Source organism: Herpailurus yagouaroundi, unplaced genomic scaffold (genome assembly GCF_014898765.1).
Source record: "Herpailurus yagouaroundi ecotype Mexico unplaced genomic scaffold, PumYag 163, whole genome shotgun sequence".
NCBI classification, from domain to species: domain Eukaryota; kingdom Metazoa; phylum Chordata; class Mammalia; order Carnivora; family Felidae; genus Herpailurus; species Herpailurus yagouaroundi.
The window spans coordinates 1,110,163-1,126,959 of record NW_024412404.1 but is presented as its reverse complement, the minus strand read 5'-3'; positions in this window follow the sequence as shown (position 1 = coordinate 1,126,959).

Genomic DNA, 16,797 nt, shown 5'->3' with positions numbered 1-16,797 from the left:
CTGGCCTGAGGTAGTATCTCAGTGTGGTTTTGATTTGTATTTCCCTGATGAGGAGCGACATTGAGCATCTTTTCATGTGCCTGTTGGCCATCTGGATGTCTTCTTTAGAGAAGTGTCTATTCATGTTTTCTGCCCATTTCTTCACTGGATTTTTTTTTTTCGGGTGTGGAGTTTGGTGAGCTCTTTACAGATTTTGATACTAGCCCTTTGTCCGATATAACATTTGCAAATACCTTTTCCCATTCCGTTAGTTACCTTTTAGTTTTGTTGATTGTTTTCTTTGCTGTGCAGAAGCTTTTTATCTTCATGAGGTCCCAATAGTTCATTTTTGCTTTTAATTCCCTTGCCCTTGGGGATGTGTCAAGTGAAAAATTGCTGCGGCTGAGGTCAGAGAGGTTTTTTCCTGCTTTCTCCTCTAGGGTTTTGTTGGTTTCCTATCTCACATACAGGTCCTTTATCCATTTTGAGTTTATTTTTGTGAATGGTGTAAGAAAGTGGTCTAGTTTCATCCTTATGGTGGAGCATTTTCAATTATCCTCATTTTACAGATATAGAAACCAAGATGTGAAAAGGCCAAGTAACTTGCACAGGGTTAAACAACTAGAACATGGTAAAAGAAGGATTGCAAACCAATCCGACTCCAAAGTCTACACCACAGAGCCACTGCTTTGTAATGATGGACAAATAAGGGCAATGGTTGTTCAGAGGACCTAGTGAGCCAGGTGAGATATAATGAGCAAAGAAAGCAGTCACAACGGTAGTGTGATTTCAGCTGGCCTAAGAAGAATTTTGAATGAAAATAAGAAGTCTGGGCATGGGGTGTTCATCACATGAATCTCTATGTGGTTCAGAAGTCCCTGAAGAAATGAGCTCATCAGTGGCTGTAGAAAGCACCTGAGTTTTTCTCTGAGTGTAAATCTCAGTCCCAGAGTGTGACCAGGATCGTGATCTGCCCTAGACTTTGAGCTGAAATCTGAGTAGTTTAATTAGAACTACTCATCAGGAAGAAGCCTTAAAAGCGTTGAGCTCTTCATGATATGCCAAAATTCAACCACCTTTCCCCACCCAAAAATGTGTATCAAACAAAATGGTTGCTCAGCAAATGTTTCTCTAAGGCAGTGTTTTCCAAGGGGCACTTTTTGCTTTTCTTATTTATTTATCCCTTTGACAAATGCATTAATTCACTCATTCCTTACTTGACAAATATGTTAACTCACTTATTTACCCATTTATTTGACAGATTTTTCCTTTATTATTTACTATGTAAACAGTAATGGTGAACAAATGGCAGACTCTTCTTCCATGGAGCTTAGAGCCCTGGACAGTGGTTCTAAATGCTGGCTGAACATGAACCACATGAGGTACTTTAACAAAATACTGATCCTTGATGCACTTTTGACTGGTGACTGGAAATCTATTGTGAATTAGAGTTGAGATCCAGTGTGGTTGTACGAGGAAAAAGCATTTATATAGACTCTGTGGTAGCACATATATGGGAATGAAGGAAGGGAGGCAAATATAGATGAAGATAGCAAAGAGGAGCATAGTGTGAAATGAGGTCTCGGATTTGGGAAACACTGGATTTAACAAAGTTAAAAATGTTTCTTCACTATAGACTATCTCAAAATCTTCAGTAATCTAATATTTCATTTATCTCCAAGAGCAATATTGTATACAGTTACTTTTACACAGAGCTTATTGAGACTCTCATGTCTCTCATTTAGAAAATACTGTTTATATGTATGTAAGTGTAGAATGGACCAGGTAAGTGGAGAATGTTGAGGTGGGACAGGTGAAAATATTTTGTTCCAGAAGTTAAGAAGATTGGTAATAAATCTTCTAAAATCCAGAGATCTTCATAATCTCTGAAGGATTTTGAAAGGGATATCAAATTGGAATTTATAGCTGTTTACATAAATGGACTATGATACCATATAGTGATATGTTCTATTTCATCAACTGGCTGTTTATCACTTAAAAAGTTTTTAATAATCTATTACAGTTTTGAAAATAAGGGGGCTTGTTTCAATATATTATATTATATTATATTATATTATATTATATTATATTATATCATACTAGGAGGAATTAATTATATTTGTGACTTGAGTTAGAGTCAAGGCTAAGGATCTCCAATATTTTCAGGAAAGCCTGTGTTCTTAATCCACCAAAAAAGAACTCATAGTTAATGTGCACTAGATGAAAATTGCATCTTAGAGGAAGAATTTAAGGAAAACTTATTTAGAGAGGAAATGCATGGAATTGACTATCGTGGGTGTCTTCCTGTAAAACATGATTGCAAAGATTACTCACTGATTAACCTTTGCATATTAAATATGACTAACTGGAATTTAAAGGCAAGATCCTGTTTCATTTACATGGCTTTAGAAAACATTTTGATTTATTTAGGTAGTTGAGTCAAAAGCCTTAAGGCAGAAACTTTAGAGGCATGAAAAAAGAGTCATATTCATTATACTTCTTGGATGTTGACTGACTAGGTCTACTTTATAGTTGTCACAGAGTAGTCATTTCATACACTGGTTCTGCTAATCCTATAAAAAGATGAGTGAATCTACATTTTGTAATAGAAGTAACATATCACATAACACCACAACAATTCATTGAGGCAGGTATTTTTAACAGAGGTTAAGCTTTTGCCTAATGTTACATAGCTGGTAAATAGCCAAAATAGGATTGGTATCTATGACTCACACTAGAGCCTAAGCTCAGGTTAAAGGTTAGTTTTTTAACAAATACAAAGTGAACGTATGTCAAATATTTTATTTAATTCACTAAATAAAGAGAACTGGTAAAATGTTATAACCAGTTCAAAAGAGTGTCCAAAGTACAGATAGGATTATAGATCAGCAGTGTTGAAATGAATTTGCAAATGGACACAAAAACTGGCTGATTCTACTATGGAGGAGAGAAGTTTTTGAACTTCCACTAGACAGAATTTATTTGCATATCTATAGACAAGAATTCTTTTGAACTGCTATCAGTAACCTACAATTTACAGTGTTGTAAAATAGGCCACAAGCAACAAAAGACTCATAGTCCCCAAAGAATGGAATAACCCGGAAGAATGGTGCTTTATATACTAACATATATACTAACAAGGAGCCCTGTTCATGAAGAGAGTAAACTTTCCTAATATTTATTTTATGCTTCTGGAAGCAGTGTTTAATAAACTCATTTTGATTTTAACTAATTTCTGGCCTTTAGAATTTTTTTTTTGTTTTCTCTTCAAGAATAACTGGTATTTACATTTCAAAAATATGTTTACACCACACAATCCTTAACTTCCAAACCAGCATCTCAAACTTAGCATTTTCAGAGTTTTACTTAGGATCAAGGCATAAAGCAGTATTTTAACTGAGTCTTGAACTATGACAATACAGCCAGCTGTGCTTACCAAAGACAACATTATCAAAATCTATCTGAGGGTATAGCCTTATCTAATTAGATATATACAAAAAGTTTAATCAACTAATATTCTATTCTCCTCTAATGTAGAACACTTTCTTCTTACAAATCCATTGAGTGATAGTTTTCTGGAAACAGTTCGAATATTAAGTAAGTTTAACAAATTCTCTACTTGTAGCCATTATCATCTCTTTCCTTTCCCTCAAAAAAAAGTAAAAAGAAGGAAAGAAAGAAAGAAAGAAAGAAAGAAAGAAAGAAAGAAAGAAAGAGAAATGGAAAAGCATGGATATACCTACCAATAATCAACAAGATTATCCCTGGATTTTAAAATTATGATTGACTTTGGGTATTTGGGCGGCTCAGTCAGTTGAGCCTCCCGACTCTTAATTTGGGTTTAGGTCATAATCTCATGGTTCATGAGACTGAGCCCCATGTCAGACTCTGTGCTGACAGTGCAGAGCCTGCTTGGGATTCTCTCTCTCCTTCTCTCTCTGTCCCTCCCCTGCTCATTCTCTCTCTCTCTCTCTCTCTCTCTCTCTCTCAAATAAATAAATAAACATTAAAAAATAAAATAAGATAAAATAATGATTGGCATCTGTGTGTAAATAAGTTTATTTACAAAAACAAATGGCAGGGCCACATTTGGCATTCAGGCTATAATTTGCTTACTCCTGGTTTAGAGTGTGAGCTCTGGAGTCAGTTTGTTGTATTTCAATTTAGCTTCTGCCTCTTACTAGTTGTGTGACCCTGGGTGAGTTACTAAACATCTCTGTGGTTTACATTTGCTATCTCTATAATGGGAACAATAACACCTATCTGGGTTTGTAGGGAGGACACCCACTCACACAGTGGTCAGAAGAGTGTTTGAAATATAGTAAGCTTTCAGTGAGGGGTAGCTCTTACCCTTCTGTATTCAACTGGACCCTTTTGAACAACTATCACGTCACTTATCGGATTGAATCTTCATTGATCCAGTGAGGTAAATTCAGCAAGAATGATGATTAATCCCATGGATTATACAAGTTGATTCCTTCTTTTCATTTTTCTTTATCAATAGATATAAGATTTTTCTACAGAGACCACATAATATCTTTGTAATCATACTTTAAATTAGAAAGTTCAAAATTAAAGTTTGAAACAAGAAGAGACAACTAATGAAAATCTGTTTTCCAGCTATTAAACCAGTCTACATCTCCTGGAACAGTGGGTTTGGGGAAAAAATTCCCTAATACTTCTAGGTTCAGTGCTCATGTGCTTGTTTTTTGATGGCTTGTTTTTCATTTCTTGTCTATTTATCTTCCTTTGACTTCCCAAAGGAGCAAGACTAGTGCTGAGAGTCCAACATCAGTGGAAATAACAGAATCTTTTTACCCCTCCTACAGTTAGTTGCCTAACGAACAGTTGACATATTTTCAAGAACACACTCCATGACCCAGGTTTCCAAATATTTGGCCATGAAATGAGGATGGCCACGAATATCTTTATAAGAGCAAGCTCTGTGCAGAGTCACTACATTTCCAAACTAGGGCCAAAATCAGGGAATTGCACACTGCTATTATTTAATCCAGCTGAAGTTTCCCCTAATAGAAGCTGGTTCCCCCAGCCACAGCTGGCTAATTACAAGCTCAATGAAGATTATTTTTCTCTTACTCAAACAGTTTTGGAATCTTTAGCCCAATATGGAATTAATAATAACTCTTTGACTTCTGGCAAACATGCCTGAATATTTCAATTTCTGCAACCTGAGGGAAATAGAAAGTGGAAGGGAAATTTACAAACAAAGGGCAAACTAACTACATGATAGAGGGCTTCTATGGCTGAGGGAGGTCATACAGAGATACTAAACTCCAAAATTAGAGCTTTAAAACACCATGCTCCCCATCATTGATCCCATCTAAGCCATCATAAATGAGAGAGTTAATAATCATATAATCAAAAAGTTGTAAAAAAAACATGGTTTAAATTCTGCAGTACTATATAAAAAATGAGAACAAACTGAGCGTTGATGGGGGGTGGGAGGGCGGGGAGGGTGGGTGATGGGTATTGAGGAGGGCACCTGTTGGGATGAGCACTGGGTGTTGTATGGAAACCAATTTGACAATAAATTTCATATATATATACAAAAAATTCTGCAGTACTATAATAATAACAGAAGATTCTTTTGCATTCTGCAGTGGTTGTGCTTTTTGAGATATTTCCAAACAATTTATTATCTGATCTCTAAAGTAATGGTAAAACCCAGTGAGGTAACAGAAACATTTTTTTTTCCTTTGCTAAAAGAGAACCAGAGTGACAGGTTAGTGAGAAGAGAGAAACCAGAATACCTGACTCCAAATCTAAGATACTCTCCATTAAAACTCATTCTCCTCAGTAGTACTACCACCAACATATCCACACAGTACACTATCTAATTAAATCCAGATGACTTGTGAATCTCCTTCAGTTCCATCTGGGATAATGTAGAGAATGGAGGATCAGCAGTTCCTCTCTTTGGGTGTTTTAAGGGGGAAGTGGTAAGTTTTGATTATCAAAGAAAATCAGAATTATCTCTTTCTTTACCATAAAGTCTATCTTCTCACATAAGTACATTAGTGCTCCTAACACATTAGTAGCATGCCACAGCTGCCCAAATCAAATCATTAAACAGGAAAAAAGGAAGCACAAAACTCCAGACTACAAATAAACCTACTAAACCCCCATTGAGAAATGAGATTACTTCATTGTGGATCTTCATTGGACGGAAGATGAGATTTCCTCACTTATGTTTATGAAACAGGCATTCCAAGCAACTTAAGCAGTTGGAAGGCAAACTGTAGAACTCAGGAGGCAAATGTCATCAAAGATGTCCATGAAGCTTCCAGGATGCACTGAGCCAACTTTAAACTCTGGTTTAAACCCCAGCTCTGCTGCCTAGTAGCCAGGTGATGTTAGGCAAATTCTTGGCCTTCCCTAAGCCTCAGGACTTTAGTGTTTTTCCAAGCACTGTTTGTGGAGATAAAACATAACCTTCTTCTTAGGGCTGTGATATGATCAAATGAGATAAACCTCATACTTCCATGTTGTTCATAAATGCATTTAATGTTTACTATTCAGGGAATATTAATTTGAGCCTCTCCTTAAGCTAGATGGCAGAGATAAAGATATGAAGCTTAGAATTTCATATAGGTCAAAGGCTTTTTGTTCATTGAAGGGGAGTTTGGGTGTCATTTAATCCATAAATGTCAGATGAGAACTCAATATGTGTTAAGAAATAAGCAATAAATCTTCACTGAGCATTCTCCTTGTTCCATAAAAGCTTGAAAAGTTCTTAGCCCTATGTATATGACACAATACAAGGGGTACTACCAGACTTTATAGGGTTTATTGGCAAATGAATGGTATTTACCAGCATTTCTCAAAACTGGGATCCATAAACCTCTGTGTAATCCACGGATATATTATTATGGAAGGCCCTTATGTGATTTTTGGTCCATTTTTATGAAAATTAAAAAAAATAGTTATTATAATATCATATTCTGGATCATTTGGTGGTAGCATACAATGGAGTACATTTGTAGATGTGATTATGATTGTGTGGAGCACAAGTTGTATCACTTTTATCTGTGCTTACTCATCAAGAGTTAATAAATAAACAAAACATTCAAGCCAATTAAAATGCAAATTGATTTCAGATGGCTATATAAATGGTATAAATAGAAAGAGTAGAAGAAGAATTTGAGTTATCACATAGAACAAGGTAATAATAGGCGTGCTCACCCAAAAACAATGTAGGATGTTATAATGGGTCTTTATTCATGTTAAAACAAAGGAAAAAGAAACTGTCACATTATAATGATGGTGTTACTTTGTTAATTTTATTATATTTTTCTCATATTTAATTTATAAATATATTTTGATCCCAATGCTATATAGGTGCCATTAGCTGAGAGACTGTATATATATATCATGGCCTTTCTAAACTACATTTTGTTTCTCATAAGAGTTTTGTAAATTCTTTAGTATTTTCTACATAGATAAGCATGTCATCTGCAAATCGTTTTATTTCTTCAATCCTAATTTGAATGCTTACACCCCAACAATACAAAGGATTATAAAACAATACTATAAAAAATTCTATGCCAATAAATTGGACAACCTGGAAAAAATGCATAAATTCCCAGAAATATACAATTTTACAAAACTGAATCAGGAAGAAATAGAAAATCTGAACAGATCAGTTACTAGTAACAAAATTGAATTGTAATCAAAAGACTCCCAACAAAAATCTAAAACCAGATGGATTCACAAATGAATTCTACTGAAAGTTTAAAAAAGCAATATCTATTCTCCTCATTCTACTCCAAGAAAATTGAAGAGAAAGAAGTTTCCAAATGTATTTTACAAGATCAGCTTTACCCTGATATCCAAACCAAAGACACTACAAAGAAAGGAAACTACATGGAAATATCCCTGATGAACACAGATGCAAAACTTCTCAACAAAATATTAACAAATTGCATTCAACAACTCACTAAAAGTATTCAACACATTCAAGTGGGATTTATTCCAAGATGCAAAGATGGTTCAATATTCACAAATTAATCAACATGATACATCACATCAACAAAACAAAGGATAAAAATCACATGATCATCTCAATAGATGGTAGTAAAAGTATTTGACAAAGTTCAACATTCACTCATGATAAAAACTTTCAACAAAATGGGTTTAGAGGGATCATAGCCCAACATAATGAGGGCCATATGTGATGAAACCATAGCTAACATCATACTCAATGCCTTTATTTCTTTTTCTTGCCATATTGCATTGGCTAGGACCTCCAGTACAATGTTGAATAGTCAAAATGAGTTCCATTTTGATGAGAATTCACTTCTATTTTTGGTATGAGTCTGTCTTTTCTTGCTTATCCTTATTATTTTAAGTTTATTTATTTGAGAGAGACAGAGACAGTGTGAGTGGGGGAGGATCAGAAAGTCCCACGTGTGAGTGGGGAGAGAGAGAATCCAAGCAAGCTTCATGCTGCCAGTTCAGAGCCTGATGCAAGGCTCAAACTCACGAAACCATGAGATCATGACCTGAGCCAAAACCAAGAGTCAGAAGTTTAACTGACTGAGCCACCCAGGAACCTTTCTTGCCCATCTTTAGATCTTCAGCCAGCACCACTATCTGTAGGCTTAGAGACTGATCCATTGGCCATATGACATTGCACAGACCAAGGGACTTATTTTAAAGCCAAAGAGGTACAGCAATGGGCACGAGACAATGGGATCACCAGTCCTGTCTCATACTATACCACTCTGGAGCTGCTGGCCTGAAAGAGTGACAGAACTATCTGTTAAGGTGCCAGCTTGGAACGATACACAAGAAAGATAGGATACCATCTCAAAGAATCTAATATACACTCTAAATCAATGACTATTATACAGGGCTGTGTTTTCAATTGGTAAAAAAAAAAAAAAAAAAACATGGGTCCAAAAAGTAGAAATTCAAATGACTCTGATTACCTGTTTCCCATCACTCCTAGCAACACAGTCAAGGAAGTTTTCCTTACCACTCCCACAACTGTGAGTTCTGTGGGTTTATAGAGGGAGTGGCAAAAGTTCCATTGAACTCCTTCTTCCAAGACTCCTGTCAAAGGACCAGCTTGCAAGAAGAGTAATTACCATCCTGACAGGCATAGTGATAACTAATCAGGAGGAGATAGGTCTGCTGTTATACTTAGAAGAAACTACATAAAACAAGAAGACTTTAGTTTAGAGTACTATATTGATTTAAGTTCAACTACTTTTTTAAAATCATAATTTATACCTATTGAGTGTTTCCATTAGAGTCAGAGGGTCACTGCATATATTCAGACCTCCTAAGAATACAGCTACAAGATATCAAATATTTGCCTGCACACCTTGGGGAATTCGGAGAGAGAAAGAGTTGTGGAAATGATACCAAATCAGGAGTATGGATGATTGAGGAATGTTTGTTTATATAAAAATCTAAATCCTTCAATCATTTATTAAGCAATATAATGATAAATATAGGGAAGCCTAGATCAGTAGGACAACAGCTTGGCTTTGGCACTGGCTACTCTTCACTGAAAAGTAGAAGATCATCTATCTTGATCCACCCCTCACGCCTGACTGCCAAGTTCTCTTCCTAAAGGGTGTTAGGCCATTACCTGTTCTGTCTTACTTTATTTATTTGCTTTGTTAGCCTCTCCGACTTTATGAGCTCAGTTTCTTGCCCATCTACCTTCTTCACAGCTTTATCTCTGGAACTAGCACAGTGCCTGACACATAGAGATTCACTCTATTTACTAAATTAATGAATGACTCACCAATGGTAAAGACATACAGTGGAATGCTATTCTGTTAAAATTATGCTGCAGGTAGATAATTATTTGTCATATATTGTTAACTTAAATATAATCAAGTTACTAAGCAATACTTACAGTATAATCTTATTTTGAAGATTTTGATCGGGATTAATAGATAATAATGCTAGGTATCTCTGGAAAATGGGAATAAGAGTGTTTAAGAGGCACCTGGGTGGCTCAGTGGGTTAAGTGTCTGACTTCAGCTCAGGTTATGTTCTTGCAGTTCTTGAGTTCAAGCCCCACATTGGGCTCTGTGCTGACAGCTCAGAGCCTGAAGCCTGCTTTGGATTCTGTGTCTCCCTCTCTCTCTTCCCCTTACCCACTCACACTGTCTCTTTCTCTCTCAAAAATAAATACACATTAAAATTTTTTTAAGTGTTTAAATATTATTTTCTGAGAGTTTGAACTAATTTATTTCTGTTTTTACCTGCAATAAACATATATTGCTTTTTAACAAAGATACACTTATTTCTACAAATAATGATAATCACAAACTTGTCTATTGAGGTTTTTTCATACAGATTTTTGTCCATATTGAAAAACAAGTAACATCACATTGTCTGTGACTAAAAATAGAATAACATAGTTTTGTCTCTGGTTCTAGTTGGAGGCGATTTTGTTTCCTCAGGGGTCACTTGGCACTATGTAGATATTTGATAATCATAAGTTGGAAAGATGGGGTAGTTGCCACTTCTCTGTAGTAAGTATAGGCCAGAGACACTGCTAACCATTCCTACAATGTACAGGGCAATTCCCCACAACAAATTATCTGGTCCAAAATGTCAATTGGACTGTCAAGTCTGAGAAACCCTGCTCTAAAGTAATTAGCATTTTGGTGCTGGAAGCCTCTCTGAGGGTAAAATTCAAGACTTTAGCATCACATTAGTGGAAGAAATGTTTTTGGTTGCTAACATATAACTGGCTCACTCTGGTTACAGATGAGTTCTGCATTTATTCAAATGAAGTTCATAAGAATATTTTTAAAGATATTTCTTTACAGCTGTGTGTAGTATATATGATTCATTATAGGGAAAAGGGAGGCAGTATAAAAGAAACAACTAAATAAAACAAGATTGTGAACTAGAGGGAAGATGGCGGCGTAGGAGGACACTGGGCTCACCACGCGTCCTGCTGATCACTTAGATTCCACCTACACCTGCCTAAATAACCCAGAAAACCGCCAGAGGATTAGCAGTACGGAGTCTCCAGAGCCAAGCGCAGACGAGAGGCCCACAGAGGAGGGTAGGAAGGGCGGCGAGGCGGTGCGCGCTCCACGGACTGGCAGGAGGGAGCTGGGGAAGAGGGGCGGCTCACCGGCCAAGCAGAACCCCCGAGTCTGGCTTGCAAAAGCGGAGGGGCCTGACACACTGCGTTCCCACAGCAAGCCGAACTTAGCGCCTGGGAGGTCATAAGTTAACAGATCAGCTCAGAAAGCGGGAAGGATGGAGGACAAAGGGAGGGAGAGCTGCTGAGCCCCCAGACGACTGAGCTCAGTTTGGTGGGGAACAAAGGCGCTCGCCAGCGCCATCTCCCCTGCCCATCCCCCAGCCAAATTCCCAAAGAGAACCTGTTCCTGCCAGGGAACTTGCTGCTCAGCGCAAACACCCAACTCTGTGCTTCTGCGGAGCCAAACCTCCGGCAGCAGATCTGACTCCCTCCTGCTGCCACAGGGCCCCTCCTGAAGTGGATCACCTAAGGAGAAGCGAGCTAAGCCTGCCCCTCCTCCCCTGTGCACCTTGCCTACCCACCCCAGCTAAGACGCCAGATCCCCAGCATCACAAGCCTGGCAGTGTGCAATTAGCCCAGATGGGCCACGACACCCCACAGTGAATCCCGCCCCTAGGAGAGGGGAAGAGAAGGCACACACCAGTCTGACTGTGGCCCCAGCAGTGGGCTGGGGGCAGACATCAGGTCGGACTGTGGCCCTGCCCACCAACTCCAGGTATACACCACAGCACAGGGGAAGCGCCCTGCAGGTCCTCACCACACCAGGAACTATCCAAAATGACCAAGCGGAAGAATTCCCCTCAGAAGAATCGCCAGGAAATAACAACAGCTAATGAGCTGATCAAAAAGGATTTCAATAATATAACAGAAAGTGAATTTACAATAATAGTCATAAAATTAATCGCTGGGCTTGAAACCAGTATAGAGGACAGCAGAGATTCTCTTGCTACAGAGATCAAGGCACTAAGGAACAGTCACGAGGAGCTGAAAAACGCTTTAAATGAAATGCAAAACAAAATGGAAACCATCACGGCTCGGATTGAAGAGGCAGAGGAGAGAATAGGTGAACTAGAAGATAAAGTTATGGAAAAAGAGGAAGCTGAGAGAAAGAGAGATAAAAAAATCCAGGAGTATGAGGGGAAAATTAGAGAACTAAGGGATACACTAAAAAGAAATAATATACGCATAACTGGTATCCCAGAGGAGGAAGAGAGAGGGAAAGGTGCTGAAGGGGTACTTGAAGAAATAATAGCTAAGAACTTCCCTGAAGTGGGGAAGGAAAAAGGCATTGAAATCCAAGAGGCACAGAGAACTCCCTTCAGACGTAACTTGAATCGATCTTCTGCACGACATATCATAGTGAAACTGGCAAAATACAAGGATAAAGAGAAAATTCTGAAAGCAGCAAGGGGTAAACGTGCCCTCACATATAAAGGGAGACCTATAAGACTCGTGACTGATCTCTCTTTTGAAACTTGGCATGCCAGAAAGAATTGGCACGAGATTTTCAGGGTGCTAGACAGAAAAAAATATGCAGCCGAGAATCCTTTATCCAGCAAGTCTGTCATTTAGAATAGAAGGAGAGATAAAGGTCTTCCCAAACAAACAAAAACTGAAGGAATTTGTCACCACTAAACCAGCCCTACAAGATATCCTAAGGGGGACCCTGTGAGACAAAGTACCAGAGACATCACTACAAGCATAAAACATACAGACATCACAATGACTCTAAACCCATATCTTTCTATAATAACACTGAATGTAAATGGATTAAATGCGCCAACCAAAAGACATAGGGTATCAGAATGGATAAAAAAACAAGAGCCATCTATTTGCTGTCTACAAGAGACTCATTTTAGACCTGAGGACACCTTTAGATTGAGAGTGAGGGGATGGAGAACTATTTATCATGCTACTGGAAGCCAAAAGAAAGCTGGAGTAGCCATACTTCTATCAGACAAACTAGACTTTAAATTAAAGGCTGTAACAAGAGATGAAGAAGGACATTATATAATAGTGACAGGGTCTATCCATCAGGAAGAGCTAACAATTATCAATGTCTATGCGCCGAATACCAGAGCGCCCAAATATATAAAACAATTACTCATAAACATAAGCAACCTTATTGATAAGAATGTGGTAATTGCAGGGGACTTTAACACCCCACTTACAGAAATGGATAGATCATCTAGACACACGGTCAATAAAGAAACAAGGGCCCTGAATGAGACATTGGATCAGATGGACTTGACAGATATATTTAGAACTCTGCATCCCAAAGCAACAGAATACACTTTCTTCTCGAGTGCACATGGAACATTCTCCAAGATAGATCATATACTGGGTCACAAAACAGCCCTTCATAAGTTTACAAGAATTGAAATCATACCATGCATACTTTCAGACCACAATGCTATGAAGCTTGAAATCAACCACAGAAAAAAGTCTGGAAAACCTCCAAAAGCATGGAGGTTAAAGAACACCCTACTAACGAATGAGTGGGTCAACCAGGCAATTCGAGAAGAAATTAAAAAATATATGGAAACAAACGAAAATGAAAATACAACAATCCAAATGCTTTGGGACGCAGCAAAGGCAGTCCTGAGAGGAAACTACATTGCAATCCAGGCCTATCTCAAGAAACAAGAAAAATCCCCAATACAAAATCTAACAGCACACCTAAAGGAAATAGAAGCAGAACAGCAAAGCCAGTCTAAACCCAGCAGAAGAAGAGAAATAATAAAGATCAGAGCAGAAATAAACAATATAGAATCTAAAAAAACTGTAGAGCAGACCAACGAAACCAAGAGTTGTTTTCTTGAAAAAATAAACATAATTGACAAACCTCTAGCCAGGTTTCTCAAAAGGAAAGGGAGATGACCCAAACAGATAAAATCATGAATGAAAATGGAATTATTACAACCAATCCCTCAGAGATACAAACAATTCTCAGGGAATACTATGAAATATTATATGCCAACAAATTGGACAACCTGGAAGAAATGGACAAACTCCTGAACACCCACACTCTTCCAAATTCAATCAGGAGGAAAGAGAAAGTTTGAACAGACCCATCACCAGTGAAGAAATTGAATCGGTTATCAAAAATCTCCCAACCAATAAGAGTCCAGGACCAGATGGCTTCCCAGGGGAGTTCTACCAGACGTTTAAAGCAGAGATAATACCTATCCTTCTCAAGCTATTCCAAGAAATAGAAAGGGAAGGAAAACTTCCAGACTCATTCTAGGAAGCCAGTATTACTTTGATTCCTAAACCAGACAGAGACCCAGTAAAAAAAGAGAACTACAGGCCAATATCCCTGATGAATATGGATGCAAAAATTCTCAATAAGATACTAGCAAATCGAATTCAACGGCATATAAAAAGAATTATTCACCATGACCAAGTGGGATTCATTCCTGGGATGCAGGGCTGGTTCAACATTCGCAAATCAATCAACGTGATACATCACATTAACAAAAAAAAAGAGAAAAACCATATGATCCTGTCAATTGATGCAGAAAAGGCCTTTGACAAAATCCAGCACCCTTTCTTCATAAAAACCCTTGAGAAAGTCGGGATAAAAGGAACATACTTAAAGATCACAAAAGCCATTTATGAAAAGCCCACAGCTAACATCATCCTCAACGGGGAAAAACTGAGAGCTTTTTCCCTGAGATCAGGAACACGACAGGGATGCCCACTCTCACCGCTGTTGTTTAACATAGTGCTGGAAGTTCTAGCATCAGCAATCAGACAACAAAAGGAAATCAAAGGCATCAAAATTGGCAAAGATGAAGTCAAGCTTTCGCTTTTTGCAGATGACATGATATTATACATGGAAAATCCGACAGACTCCACCAAAAGTCTGCTAGAACTGATACATGAATTCAGCAAAGTTGCAGGATACAAAATCAATGTACAGAAATCAGTTGCATTCTTATACACTAACAATGAAGCAACAGAAAGACAAATAAAGAAACTGATCCCATTCACAATTGCACCAAGAAGCATAAAATACCTAGGAATAAATCTAACCAAAGATGTAAAGGATCTGTATGCTGAAAACTATAGAAAGCTTATGAAGGTAATTGAAGAAGATTTAAAGAAATGGAAAGACATTCCCTGCTCATGGATTGGAAGAATAAATATTGTCAAAATGTCAATACTACCCAAAGCTATCTACACATTCAATGCAATCCCAATCAAAATTGCACCAGCATTCTTCTCGAAACTAGAACAAGCAATCCTAAAATTCATATGGACCCACAAAAGGCCCCGAATAGCCAAAGGAATTTTGAAGAAGAAGACCAAAGCAGAGGCATCACAATCCCAGACTTTAGCCTCTACTACAAAGCTGTCATCATCAAGACAGCATGGTATTGGCACAAACACAGACACATAGACCAATGGAATAGAATAGAAACCCCAGAACTAGACCCACAAACGTATGGCCAACTCATCTTTGACAAAGCAGGAAAAAAAGACAGTCTCTTTAACAAATGGTGCTGGGAGAACTGGACAGCAACATGCAGAAGGTTGAAACTAGACCACTTTCTCACAGCATTCACAAAAATAAACTCAAAATGGATCAAGGACCTGAATGTGAGACAGGAAACCATCAAAACCTTAGAGGAGAAAGCAGGAAAAGACCTCTCTGACCTCAGCCATAGCAATCTCTTACTCGACACATCCCCAAAGGCAAGGGAATTAAAAGCAAAAGTGAATTACTGGGACCTTATGAAGATAAAAAGCTTCTGCACAGCAAAGGAAACAACCGAAAAAACTAAAAGGCAACCCACGGAATGGGAAAAGATATTTGCAAATGACATATCGGACAAAGGGCTAGTATCCAAAATCTATAAAGAGCTCACCAAACTCCACACCCGAAAAGCAAATAACCCAGTGAAGAAATGGGCAGAAAACATGAATAGACACTTCTCTAAAGAAGACATCCGGATGGCCAACAGGCACATGAAAAGATGTTCAGCGTCGCTCCTTATCAGGGAAATACAAATCAAAACCACACTCAGGTATCACCTCACGCCAGTCAGAGTGGCCAAAATGAACAAATCAGGAGACTATAGATGCTGGAGAGGATGTGGAGAAACGGGAACCCTCTTGCACTGTTGGTGGGAATGCAAATTGGTGCAGCCGCTCTGGAAAGCAGTGTGGAGGTTCCTCAGAAAATTAAAAATAGACCTACCCTATGACCCAGCAATAGCACTGCTAGGAATTTATCCAAGGGACACAGGAGTACTGATGCATAGGGGCACTTGTACCCCAATGTTCATAGCAGCACTCTCAACAATAGCCAAATTATGGAAAGAGCCTAAATGTCCATCAACTGATGAATGGATAAAGAAATGGTGGTTTATATACACAATGGAGTACTATGTGGCAATGAGAAAAAATGAAATATGGCCTTTTGTAGCAATGTGGATGGAACTGGAGAGTGTGATGCTAAGTGAAATAAGCCATACAGAGAAAGACAGATACCATATGGTTTCACTCTTATGTGGATCCTGAGAAACTTAACAGGAACCCATGGGGGAGGGGAAGGAAAAAAAAAAAAAGAGGTTAGAGTGGGAGAGAGCCAAAGCATAAGAGACTGTTAAAAACTGAGAACAAACTGAGGGTTGATGGGGGGTGGGAGGGAGGGGAGGGTGGGTGATGGGTATTGAGGAGGGCACCTTTTGGGATGAGCACTGGGTGTTGTATGGAAACCAATTTGACAATAAATTTCATATATTAAAAAAAAAACAAAAAACAAA